Below are 12,625 nucleotides of genomic sequence, written 5' to 3'. Positions count from 1 at the left end.
CCTAACCAACAGTGCAGTTTAAGAGTTAAAATATTCACCAAATAAACAGTAGTAAAAAGTAACACAATAAAATAACGAGGCTATATACAGGGGGTACCGGTACCTAGTCAGTATGTGGAGGTACGGGTCAGCCGAGGTAATTTGTACATGTAGGTAGGGGTGAAGTGACTAGGCATAGATAATAAACAGCGAGTAGCAGCAGTGTACAAAAGTTCCTTGGCTTCCTTGGGCACAGGGACTATGGTGGTCTGCTTGAAACATGTAATTATTACAGACTCTGGTCAGAGAGAGGTTGAAAATGTAATTGAAGACACTTGCCAGTTGGTCCTCGCATGCTTTGAGTACACGTCTGGCCCGCGGCTTTGTGAATGTAGACCTGTTTAAAGGTTTTGCTCACATCGGCTACCGAGAGCGTTATCACACAGTCATCCAGAACAGCTGGTGCTCTCGTGCATGCTTCAGTGTTGCTTGGCTTGAAGCGAGCAGGCATTTAGCTCATCTGGTAGGCTCGCATCACTGGGCAGCTCGCGTCTGGGTTTCCCGTTGTAGTCTGTAATAGTTTTCAAGCCCTGCCACATCCGAGGAGCGTCAGAGCCGGTTTAGTAGGATTCAATCTTAATCCTGTATTGATGCTTTGCTTGTTTGATGGTTCGTCTGAGGGCATAGTGTGATTTTTAAGTGACGGGTTTAGTGTCCTGCTCCTTGAAGAGTAGAGACATATGATATGTTAAGGTGTATTTTGTAGTGTTTACTACTTTGGTTATCAACTGCATAGCGCAAACGGAGAGGAAACACGGAGAAAATAGACATTGTGAGTGCTGCTGAGCGTAGTCTGCCATAAAACTTTTAAAAATAATTGGAGGAGAGATGCAACACAAAACAGACAGGAGGAATGAATGACTGTTTGGTCAGGTTTAAGTAGGGTGGTAGTGGTGATTTAAGGAGAGTTAGACCAGGTCTGGAGGCTGATTAGCAACTGTAGGTTGTTTGAGGAGTTACATTCAAGGCAACTAGTTAAGAGTTGCAAAAAATTGTTGAGGCCGATTGGCAATGGGTAGCAGCTGGTGCTTGTTGAGTTGCTGCCGCTGAATTCAAGGCAGCTATTTAAGGGTTGCGTTCAAGTCTGGTCCTTTCACCTGAATTGTTGTTAATCCTTAATGCCAGGGGGGGCCTAGTGTCTGCTGGGTTTTGGTTTTCACTTTCAATTAAGACAAACAGGTGAGGGGACAAACCTAGACAAACAGGTGAGGGGAGTTCCTTACTAATCAGTGACCTTAATTAATCAATCAAGTACAAGGGAGGAGCGAAATCCAGCAGACACTCGGCCCTCCGTGGAATGAGTTTGACACATTCTTAACGCCATGGAAAACCATAAAACAGCCCTTTACTAATCGTGATTTGTCAATATTCTAGGACCTGAATGCTTGATGCTTTGAATAAGTATGAAAGGTACCTAGCCAGCTAACAAACAGTTTTGCTTGCAATTTGTTTTGAAATTCATTACCACAATATGCCTTTGCTTAATTTTTGTGTAATTGGGACATTTTTTAAATCATATCGTCGCATACAATTATGAAATAATTGCACCTGTGTAACACTACATTATTTTGCCAACAGGAAACTAGTTAAACCTTTCACCATTGAGGATATGCTTCTCATCTTCTCATCAAGTCTTCAGCATTGACTCCGGTGGAGTGGTCTGCATGTCATTCCAGTAACGCTGTGGTGAAATCAAACGGAGAGAACATTGTCAGCTTAGTGGAGGGGAGGGCCAGTCTGCTGCTTTCTCCCTCTGGAGAAGAGTTCTTCGTAGGCTTCACCTGCACGTTTAGTCACAACGCCACAGGCCTCGGAGCCAAGAGCCAGTCACTGAACACACAACAAGACAACCAAACCTGTAGGTCAAAGACTCCTTCTCAAAGAAGTAACACGTGCTGAGCAGCCCAAGGTAAGGCTTGCCGTGGAGCAATGCTCAAAGTGCTCTGTATTCTTGAATATTTGTTTTTAATTGTAATGTGAAGCCAATGGCAAGTTTCTTCTTCATGTGGACAATAAACTATCCTATTCTAAGCCAAGAGGGGTATATCTGTCCACCAGAGTGGTCCAGCACTATGTCTCCTGTGTTCCTTTGGTGTGGTGCTGCCCATGCTCTCTGGCCCTTCTCCTCTGGAGCACCCAGCCCTCTGGCGAGAAGAGCAGGGGAGACAGCAGAAGAGCTACGCAGGGAGCGTGAGCCCCCACTTCGGTCAATCCGATCATACCTCTCTGTTCCTACTCCCCGCTTACAAGCAGAAACTCAAGAGGGAGCCACCAACACAGAGAATAGTGAGGCGCTGGACAGAGGAGGCAAAATCAGTGCTGCATGACTGTTTTGAGAATACTGATTGGAAAGGTTCATCCACCCAGGACTCATCCATCAACATTGAGGATAATATACGGAACAAAAATATAAATGCAACATGTGAAGTGTTGGTCCCATGTTTAATGAGCTGAAATAAAAGATCCTAGAACTTGTCCATATGTATAAAAGCTTATTTCTCTCAAATGTTGTTCACATCCCTCCTTTGTCAAGATAATCCATCCACCTGATAGGTGAGGCATATCAAAAAGCTGATTAAACAGCATGCTCATTACACAGGTGCACCTTGTGCTGGGAACAAAATGCCACTCAAATGTGCAGTTTTGTCAATGCCACAGATGTCTCAAGTTTTGAGGAAGTGTGCAATTGAGCATGCACCGGAGCTGCATGTTAATGTTGAATGTTAATTTCTCTACCATAAGCCAGCCTCACAACTGCAGACCACGTGTAACCACACCAGCCTAGGACCACCACATCTGGCTTCTTCACCTGCGGGATCGTCAGAGACCAAACTGTGGGTTTGCACAACCTGTCAGAAAATGTCACAGGTAAGCTCATCTGCATCCTCACCAGCGTCTTGACCTGACTGCAATTTGGCATCATAACCGACTTCAGTGGGAAAATACTCACCTTCGATTGCCAGTGGCACGCTAGAGAAGTGTGCTTCTCACAGATGAATCCCAGTTTCAACTGTACTGAGCAGAAGTCAGACCACGTGTATGGTGTTGTGAACAGAGTGCCCCATGGTGGCAGTGGGGTTATGGTATGGTCAGGCATAAGCTACGGACATCGAAAGCAAATCCATTTTATCGATGGCAATTTGAATGAACAGAGATACCGTGACGAGATCCTGAGGCCCATTGTCATGTTATTCATCCGCCGCCATCACCTCATGTTTCAGCATGATCAAGCACGGCCCCATGTCGCAAGGATCTGTACACAATTCCTGGAAGCTGAAAATGTCCCAGTTCTTCCATGGCCTGCATACTCTCCGGACATGTCACCCATTGAATCAACTTGTACGACAGCGTGTTCCAGTTCCCGCCAGTATCCAGCAACTTCAAACAGCCATGGAAGAGGAGTTGGACAGTATTCCACAAGCTACAATCAACAGCCTGATCAACTCTATGTGAAGGAGATGTGTTGTGCTGAATGAGGTAAATGGTGGTCCCACCAGATACTGACTGTTTTTATGTTCCATGCTCCTACTTAAAAATGTTTTTTTTTAAAGGTATCTTTGACTAACAGATGCACGTCTGTATTCCCAGTCATGTGAAATCCATATATTAGGGCCTAATGAACTCATTTTAATTGATTGATTTTTCCTTATGAACTGTAACTTTAAAATCTTTGAAATTGTTACATGTGGGTTTTATATTTTTGTTCAGTGTACATTGTCAGTCACAGGCTTCATTAGGAAATGTGTTTATGTTGTACCCACAATAACAATCCAGACATACCCCAACCAAAAACCCTGGATGAACGGAGATATCCGCACCATGCTGAGAGGCCGTACTGCAGCATTCATACAGTATGTGGCAACACCACAGAATATCACAGACTACAAAACAAATTCAGCTGTGTGGTGCCCACCGACGCCTCCCTCCCAGACGAGCTAAACACATTCTATACTCGCTTCGAGGCAGACCATACTGAACCATCCAGGAAGATTTGCTTCTCCGGACGGCCAGGTGCTTTCCCTCTCCGAGGCTGACGTGAGAAACTCTCAAAAGAGTGAATATGTTCAAAGCAGCCGGCCCAGATGGAATTCCTGATCGCGTCCTCAGAGGGTGTGCTGGCGAGCGTCTTCTCAGACATCTTCAACCTGTCCCAGGCTGCTTCAAGGAGACCACCATCATCCCAGTGCTTAAGAAAAACAAGGTGACATGCCCAAATGACTATCGACCCTTCGCACTCATGAAGTGCTTCGAGAAGCTGGTCATGGCCCACCTCAAGGCCAGCATGCCAGGCACACTGTACCCACTCCAATTTGCCTACCTAGCCAACAGATCCATGGAAAATGCCATTTACATCGCTATTCACACGGCCATAACACATCTGGACAAGAGGAACACCTATGTAAGAATGCTGTTCATTGGCTACAGTTCAGTATTCAACAATATTGATTCCTCCAAGCTCAACACCAGGCCCTGGGTCTGGACACCATCCTCTGCGACAGATTGTGAGGATAGGCAACAACACCTCTTCCACACTGACTCTTAACACAGGGCCCCGACAGGGGTGGGTCCTCAGCCCTCTGCTGAACTCCCTGTTCACGCACGCCTGCGTGGCTTTGCAAGACACCAACTCCAAGTTTTCTGATGACACCACGGTTGTAGGCCCGATAACCAACAGCAATGAGTCGGCCTATAGGGCGGATGCAAGTGAACTAGTATTATGCTGCCAGGACAACAACCTCTCCCTCAATGTTAGCAAAACAAAGGAGTTGATTGTGACTTCAGGAAGCAGAGGAGGGAACATGTGGGACAGCAGTAAAGAGAGTCAGCAGTTTTAAGTTTCTCAGCGTCTACATCACTGAGGACTTGACATGGACCACCAACAACCCCACCACTCTTTTCAAGAGGGTGTAACAGTGACCCTACTTCCTAAGGAGACTGAAGAAACCGGTTGCATCAACGCCCTCCAGCCGGTGGTGAAGCCGGCCCAATACATCACTTGGGCGTGTTTTTACTGTAGGTGGAAGCTCAGGGACTCTCTGGTACAAGGTGAACAGGAGCCGGACCAAAACCTACCTACAGAACTGGTTAGATTGATGTTGTGCCAAGGGGTGCTGTACAGGTCCACAGTATGCAGTATGATACATATTAACTTGATAAGGTTTGATGATTAGTTAATAAATATACTATATTCTGCTTTTTAAATCATAGAAAGCATGTTACACCTTAACTCTTTTAGAAAGACAGGAAATAAAAATAGATGTTTCTTAGTCGACAAACCTTGTCCAGATATTTTCTTCTCTTTAACCATTCGATCGATCCATCTGTCCCTGTCTGTCTGTCTCCTGTCCAGGATAGTGTATGGGGGAATCCCAGTCAAGGTAGTTTCTCCAGGGGATAGTTCAGTCATTCGGTCTAACGGAGTGCTGGCTACTTCACCCACCACAGAGCTGGCCATGGGCCAAATCTCACTTAATCACACTTCAAATTACAAATTGACTCGTGAGGGTGCCCTAAAAATAGCTGTTAATACCATATATATATATATATATATATATACACAAAAGTATGTGGACAGCCCTTCAAATTAGTGGCTTTGGACATTTCAGCCACACCCATGGCTGACAGGTATACAAAATTGAGCACACAGCCATGCAATCTCTATAGACAAACATTGGCAGTAGAATGGTCTTACTGAAGAGCTCAGTGACTTTCCACCTGGCACCATCATAGGATGCCACCTTTCCAACAAGTCAGTTTGTCAAATTTCTGCCCTGCTAGAGCTGCCCGTCAACTGTAAGTGTTGTTATTGTGAAGTGGATACATCTAGGAGCAACAATGGTTCAGCTGCGAAGTGGTAGGCAACACAAGCTCACAGAACGGGACCACCGAGTGCTGTAGCACGTACAAATCTTCTGTCCTTAGTTGCAACACTCACTAGAGTTCCAAGCTGCCTCTGGAAGCAACGTCAGCACAAGAACTGTTCATCGGGGCCTCCCGGGTGGAGCAGTGGTTAAAGGCGCTGTACTGCAGCGCCAGCTGTGCCATCAGAGTCCCTGGGTTCGCGCCCAGGCTCTGTCGTAACTGGCCGCGACCGGGAGGTCCGTGGGGCGACGCACAATTGGCCTAGCGTCGTCCGGGTTAAGGAGGGCTTGGTCGGTAGGGATGTCCTTGTCTCATCGCGCACCAGCGACTCCTGTGGCGGGCCGGGCACAGTGCGCGCTAACCAAGGTTGCCAGGTGCACGGTGTAGCCTCCGACACATTGGTGCGGCTGGCTTCCGGGTTGGATGGGTCTGTTAAGAAGCAGTATGGCTGGTTGGGTTGTGTATCGGAGGACGCATGACTTTCAACCTTTGTCTCTCCCGAGCCCGTACGGGAGTTATAGCGATGAGACAAGACAGTAGCTACTGCAACACCACGAAATTGGGGAGAAAAAAGGGGTAAAATATTATTTTTAAATTAAAAAACTGTTAGTCGGGAGCTTCATGAAATGGGTTTCCATGCCCAAGCAGCCCACAAAACCTAAGATCACCATGCGCAATGCCAAGCGTCGTCTGGAGGGGTGTTAAGCTCGCCGCCATTGTACTGGAGCAGAGAAAACGCATTCGCTGAAGTGATGAATCACGCTTCACCATATGGCAGTTTGATAGACAAATCTGGTTTTGGTGGAGGCCAGGAGAATACCTGCATGAATGTATAGTGCCAACTGTGAAGTTTGGTGGAGGAGGAATAGGGGAAATCTTAACGCTACAGCATACAATGACATTCTAGACAATTCTATGCTTACAACTTTGTGGCTGCAGTTTGGGGGAAGGCCCGTTTTCTGTTTCAGCATGACAATGCCCCCATGCACAAAGCGAGGTCCATACAGAAATGGTTAGTCGAAATTGGTGTGGAAGAACTTGACTGGCCTGTACAGAGCCCTGACCTCAACCCCATCGAACACCTTTGGGATGAATTGGAATCGGCCAACATCAGTGCCCAACCTCTCTAATGCTCGTTGGGCTGAATGGAAGCAAGTCCCCGCAGCAATGTTCCAACATCTAGTGGAAAGTCTTCCCAGAAGAGTGGAGGCTGTTATAGCAACAATGGGGGGACTAACTATATTAATGCCCATGATTTTGAAATGAGATGTTCAAGCGGGTGTCCACATTCTTTTGGTCATGTGTATTTCCTTGAGACTTGTGCTACCCTGTGTGCACCCCGTAATTTGAACCGTGCACGGAGTTGAAGTCTATCCTCATTTATGCGGGCTATATTATATCCTTCAGTATAAAGCCATCTTTCTTTATTACCATCTTATTCTGCTTTTATTGGCAGTACAGACTTTTACAGATGCTCCCATGATTATTTGTGGAATCTTAAACAGATATTTGGGATGCTGCTGACACATCTAATAGGAAGTGCAGTATTTCTGGAGCTAAATGTTCTAGGACAGACGAAAAGCAATGCTCATGGCATTTCACCTCTGGTAAAGGATGTGACCTACCACCTGAGCAGTCTCCCTCCTGACGCACCTGTGCAGGACTACTCTGCGTGCTCCATGGTGACTCTAAGGCTAGCTCACCTGTAGTCATCAGGCAGTGCTACTACGTTGCTATTAATCATCAGTAATGATAAATTACTGTACATCAACAATACCGTCCATGATTGTGGCTAATTCCATTTTAACTATTTGTGAGTATAGCGTTATTGCCATTGTTTTGACAGGATCCTGAACTTCTACAACCAGCCAAGGCACTCTGAAGCTCCCTGCTACACCGAGCTGTTTGAACAAGGTTAGACCATGCACATGTTTCATCCATCCATCTTTTAAATGTTTTTATTTAACCTTTATTTAACTAGGCAAGTCAGTTAAGAACAAATTCTTATTTACAATGACAGCCCAAACCCAGGCGAAGGCTTTCTATCATCTTGTGCAATTTAGTCCATTTTGTATTGGCCCATAGAGATGCGTTGTATTTATCTCTGTGCAGGCGACTAGTTCAGCACCAATGTCATGGACAAAGCAGGTACCTAAGACATCGAAGTGTTGCACTTGCTAGCATAGCAAGTGCAACTGCTTTTTATTTGGGGTTTGACTGTTACCGTTTGTTTTCAGTTTCAGGCCTTGGAGAAGATCAAACACTTCAACTGTATCCTTAGTGTCACTATTCTGAGTGGTAGTCATGGATGATGATCCTGGGTAGGGTACATGACTGTTCTGCATTCTACAAGACATTTCTGTCTTTAGCAAGACTGCACCAAAGTTGGCCTTAGAAGAAACAGACCAGGCTAATGCATCAAGGCTAACAAGTACCTGTCCTTGATTAGCAATCTGTGTTCCTTTTATCCAGCTCTGTCCAGTTCTATTGGAGAACCGTCATTTTCTCGAGAGGGGTTCTACAGGGGTGGGCTGTGGTTCGAGCAGTTCTAAAGAGAACGTGGCCCACTGTGAGCCGGTCAGCAGGAGCAGCATCGCGGAGGCCCTCCAGAGCCAGGATATCGACAACCTCCTCCCTGTATGATGGGTAAAACAGTCCTGCATGAAACAAGACTTCTTGAAAATGAGGAACATAAATATGAATTGGATTCAGTTTCATCAAGTAACAATTGTCAGCATCAAATGCAACATCATCTAGTGCAGTTTTATCGCTTCTTTACTTGCAGTTGAAGTACAGTAATTTAAGTAAGAGTTTCCCATGATTGAGAGGCTTAGATACAGCTCAGTTGGTAGAGCATAGTGTATGCCACGCCAGGATAGTGGGTTTGATTCCCGGGACCACCCATACGTAAAATGTATGACTAACTCGCTTTGGGTAAAAGTGTCTGCTAAATATATATAGAAGGTCATGGTATTGGCACCTGTAACTTTAATGTTCAGCAACAGCCTCAACCCATGGATGGTTAGACAGTGGTTAGACCAGACTCAATAGAAAGAGGATGGTGTCGTGTTGAAACTAGGCAGCAGTTTCAAATAAGTAATTTAAATAAATTAAACTCAACTCATCTGTGTGGTTCCATTTGACCTAGAGTTGTCAGTGCTCTGTGAAGAGTTCAGTTTGATGATTTAAAAAAACAAACAAGTGACATGATGCCCAATTTTTAATCAAATTCCTCTGTTTTTGGTGGTCTCGTAAAATAGAAATGCAAAAAAGAACTCAAAGTACTGGACTATAATGTATATTTGAAACTGTTGAACTTGAAAAATAAAGCTATGTTTAAAAAAAAAATGCTGGAAATGACTTTGTTTTGTGTTGTGTGCTGTAAGTCTACAGCATGTGTGTGTAATTTTATGTTTATGAATACAAGTAAAAGGAAGAATGCCTTACAGTAGAATAGGCTAGATGTGTTTTTTTGGTGATTGCTGTGGCAATTTTATCATGTAAATTCCCCAAAATGTTTTGTTGATGCATGCCAGCACAGCCACTACACAACACTAAACAATACATTAATTGGACTATAACGGTGACAAACTGTTAGGGCCTACATAAAGGTCTCCCAACAGCAGAGTCCCAACAGCAGTTCCAACACCTTACCGCTGTTACTAATAGCGAAGCCTTGCCTGGCAGCAAAACAGTTATTTCAGCCTCACTTACTGCCTTTAAAAAAACCATCTAATATGGCTGACTTGCTTTTAACAAATGTGGTTTCTACTGACGATTAAGATGTCTGTAGATAAGAGGCAATCCGATTTAGATTAAGACAATGAGCAAGCTAGGACGCATGTAATCAATATAATTATTTTTTTCATCTCTTTTGAAATGTACAGCGACAGAATTCAGAACATGGGCCGTTCTTACAGTATTCTCCTTGTACACCAAGTCAGAACCGTAGGATAAAGGTGGCATATAAGCAGACAATGAAAGCTCTTAAAATATTCGGTGAGGACATTTCTCTAAAACAGGCTATAGGCTACATGCGCACCACCAAGTCAGAACAGTAAGTTATGCAGGGGAAAGGGACCAAATGATTAGGGTGATGCACATGGACTACTAACAGCTTACTACACAATATACACTTAGTATTACATTCTTAGCTACAGTATACCTATCTCCCTGGCATTTAACATCATTTATGCAGCAGCACACAAGACATTTTTGGACTTGTGCTGTGTTCACTAGAACAGGAAGGTGGCACCGCTGTCCTTAGTGGGCACATTTTGTGATCAAACTTTGACATCAAAGTCTGGCATTCTCTGGATTTATGGTGTTTTCAAGACAACTGTGAACAAAGAAAAAAACAAGGTTGAATCATGATGGGAAAAAGGAAATTGTGTTGTCTGGTTTGCTAAAAATAAGTAATTTGATGTATAGCATTTACTTTTACTTTGTTCTTTTACTCAAGTATGACAATTTTTTACTTTTTCCACCACTGTACTTAAGTACATTTAAAATCTGATACTTTTAGACTTTTACTCAAGTAGTATTTTACTGGGTTACTTTCTCTTTTACTTGAGTTGTTTTATATTCATGTTACTCAAGTATGACAATTGAGTACTTTTTCTACCTCTGGTAAAGACTAAGTCAGTGGACCTTGACTTTGACCTTCTGAAGCAGGTTTACAATGACTAGCCATCCAGGACAAAACCTGCAGGTAAAATAAACAAAATAAATTACGTGTTAAATGTTTGAGGAATATTTGTCAATATTTGTCAATGTTTGACAGTTTCTTATCTTTGTATAGTATTTGACTGGCATCTAGCGGTAAGAAATTGTATTGCAAAAGTCATGCTGAAACAGTGGTGCATTGACAAATAGTTTAGTCTTTATCCCTTCTTTCCTTTATGAAAGCCCCTGAACCTTTTCCCACATATAATCTCAATACAGTGAATACACCATCTGGATCTTTTTGTTCAATAACGGTTTAATCTCGATTCTCAGATTTCCCCTTCCACCACCTCCACTGTTTACAGATGGAGGTAATGATACGATCACTTGTTCATTAGGAAAGTGAAGAGCAACCATTTCTTTCCCAGTCAAATGATTTCCCTGTATTCTATAAATAAAACCCCTATTCTATTTGTTGTTCTGTACAGTGTAAACTGTCAAATCGAGTTAAAGAAGTGTGTTACTTCATTAGTTTAAAATATGTGTTCAACAGTACTACTGATGACCTTTTTGTCTTTATGTCCATAGACAAGATATATGACAGTGTGGAGTTCCAGAACGTCCCTGCCCCTCCGCCTCTCAACAGGTCAGAAGATGGTCACAGTGACATAGTTGGGTCGACCAACTATTCTCTTGAATAGTCAGCTCAGACACAAATGAGCTTGAAATCAATTCCTGAGTTGAATAATTTTGTGTTTCTCCATTTCAGTCTCCTTCAGCTGACACCTAGGGAAAAGCAAGGGGGATTAGACCATAAGAAGAAAAATACGTTTGAGAAAGAGGAAAAGGAAACCAGAAGAAATTCAAGGATTTATAATTTTGACTGGAGAAAACATAGTAACTTAATGTAGTTGAGGCTGGCACATAACTGTCTCACTTCTCATTTCATACTATCCATATCTGATTAAAGTGAAAATACAGAATAAATATATTTAAAAAACAATGTAGTTACTCCCAGATAACATTCTTACATGTTGATAAACAATTTATATTTTTTATGTGATCAGATTGATATTGTACATGATTTGTAGTAACACTGTTGACATTTTCCACTGTCAGTTTGAAGGGGAGATCCAGGTGTTATAGGATGTTACTATAGCTCCTACATTGGCCAGTGAGAAATTGGGGAACAAATACTTGCAGTTAATGGCAGGAGAGGTGATCGATGTCATTGTGAAGGCAACAGGCGGCAAACTGATCGTCGGGAACAGAGACGGGAAGTGTAAGTTGGCATCAGTTGTGATTGCTGTGGATGAATTATTCACAATCAATATGAATGAACCTTGAAGTTTGATTAATTGCAATATTTATCCCTCTTTTCCACTTGGTTATGTGTCCATGGTCAATGTTGGACAGTGAGTTCAAGAGTTATTTCTGTTTGTAGAAGCACACATGCATGCATGGGCTCACTCAAAAAACATTTACACGTACATGCAGACACACACACGCACACAAATGATACACAACTAATGTTTTGATATATGATTTTACTTCATCAGGTATGGTGGAGATATTTATAATGACATTGGAGAAGGTATACCTCTTAAACATTCTAGAAAATATTTTGGACTAACTGGACAAAAATTGGTTGAAACATTTGCATTGCCAGCTGTACAGACTGCTTTCAATATGTTTGTTTGCAGTGAAAATTGGCCTACCTATAGAATCATGACTGCGTCTCAGTGCAAGGTGCGTCACTACAGTCCCTGGTTTGAATCCAGGCAGTATCACATCTGGCTGGGATTGGGTGGCGCACAATTGGCCCCACGTCGTCTGAGTTTGGCCAGGGTAGGCCATCATTGTAAATAATAATTTGTTCTTAACTGATTTGCCTAGTTAAGTAAAAGTTCAATTTAAAAAAAAGAAAATGACAGCTTCTTCAAATCAAATCAAATTTTATTAGTCACATGCACCGAATACAACAGGTGTATTTTATGGTACTATGTGTTTATTTCTGGTGAAAAAACAATGTACTTCAAATGTGCAATTTGATTGTGTT

General features: G+C 43.0%; 1 long non-coding RNA gene across 3 annotated transcripts; it reads left to right on the top strand.

Moving 5' to 3' along the window:
* The first annotated feature begins 1,158 nt into the window (after positions 1 to 1,158).
* On the top strand, positions 1,159 to 9,247 carry LOC109872389 (uncharacterized). 3 transcript variants are annotated; one of them, XR_002252453.2, is made up of 5 exons: positions 1,159 to 1,449; positions 1,618 to 1,948; positions 7,748 to 7,815; positions 8,139 to 8,222; positions 8,374 to 9,247. It is a non-coding gene; the product is annotated as an uncharacterized LOC109872389 (long non-coding RNA). The 3 variants fall into 3 exon arrangements; XR_002252454.2 differs by lacking the exon at positions 8,139 to 8,222 and having other exon boundaries at positions 1,160 to 1,449; XR_004205666.1 differs by lacking the exons at positions 7,748 to 7,815; positions 8,139 to 8,222; positions 8,374 to 9,247 and adding an exon at positions 2,098 to 2,516 and having other exon boundaries at positions 1,164 to 1,449.
* Positions 9,248 to 12,625: the final 3,378 nt, after the last annotated feature.

This window comes from Oncorhynchus kisutch, linkage group LG3, assembly GCF_002021735.2.
Source record: "Oncorhynchus kisutch isolate 150728-3 linkage group LG3, Okis_V2, whole genome shotgun sequence".
Taxonomy (NCBI): domain Eukaryota; kingdom Metazoa; phylum Chordata; class Actinopteri; order Salmoniformes; family Salmonidae; genus Oncorhynchus; species Oncorhynchus kisutch.
The sequence above is the reverse complement of the archived record's forward strand: the minus strand, read 5'-3'. Positions and strand labels throughout refer to the sequence as shown.